Below are 1,194 nucleotides of genomic sequence, written 5' to 3'. Positions count from 1 at the left end.
TATAATCTAATGTTCTGTGCTAGTTCTGTTGTTTTAATGTTTTGAAAACTGCTAAGGGAAAACTACGGGTTTAAAGAGAAAAATGCAAACTTTAGAAAAAAACTACCAACGAAAGTGGGATCGAGCGCACAGCCCTATGCTCGAGCAAATCTGTGCTCGAGCCCAGCAATGTCACGCTCGAGCGCATTCCTGCCTATGCCCAAACAAGCAGTGCTCAAGCGCTGTGCCCCAGGAAAGGAATTGCATGCTAGAGTGCGATCGAGCGCACTTATCTGACCTGGCGCCAAATTTAGGTTAAAAACCCTGCAAAAGCCCTAAACAAAGTCCTATAAATAGAATAGACTTTAGAGAAAATTGTAGAGGCTGTAGAGTACTAAATTTTAGAGAAGAGAGAAGAGAGTTTAGGGTTCTTCCTAGCTTTTGGTGTTCCCAACTTTGAAGTTTTTAATTTGTAAGCTTCTCAAATTCTCCATGGATTCAATTATTATTGTTTTATTTTTCAATTCCATGAGAGGCTAAACCCTCAACTAAGGTTCAGGATGAAGCCTCACTTATGATTAGCAACAATATTTTCATGTTATGTAATATTTTCCAATTTAATTAGTTTGATTTTTCAATTGTTCTACTTCAATTCAATTAGTGGGATGATTCTTGGATATCTTTTGTGATTTAAGAATACATTTGATGATTTGAGATAGTTTTGCCTAATTGATTGCTTGGTTTTCTTTGTCAAAAAAATTGGATATCCCTTGTGATTTATTCTATGAATACAATTGATGACTTGATTTAAATTGAATATATTTTGTGATATACGGATACACTTGATGATTTAATTTAAATTGAATATCTTTTGTGATTTGTGCATGAATGGATACATTGGATGTTTTTGATTAATTTTTTGAAGCAAAAGTATACCATATATAAGATTTTATTGTGAGAACTTTGGAAATATTATTAATCATAAGAATATGTTGCTATGACTTTGTGAGTGTGGATTCCGAAACCTTAGTGCTTCGTTAATTGATAACTTCCACTTATTTTGTTTATGCCTTTGATTTTATATTCACAAAAAAATCACTCACCTTTTGGAACTAAGTTAGGATTTAATTAGTTTAGATATATTTCGTTTTCAAAAACGCAATTCCCTGTGGGATTGACCTCACACTTGCAACCCTTTATTGCAAACGATTCATG

This window comes from Corylus avellana, chromosome ca5 (genome assembly GCF_901000735.1).
Source record: "Corylus avellana chromosome ca5, CavTom2PMs-1.0".
Lineage (NCBI taxonomy): Eukaryota > Viridiplantae > Streptophyta > Magnoliopsida > Fagales > Betulaceae > Corylus > Corylus avellana.
This window is presented reverse-complemented; position numbering follows the sequence as displayed.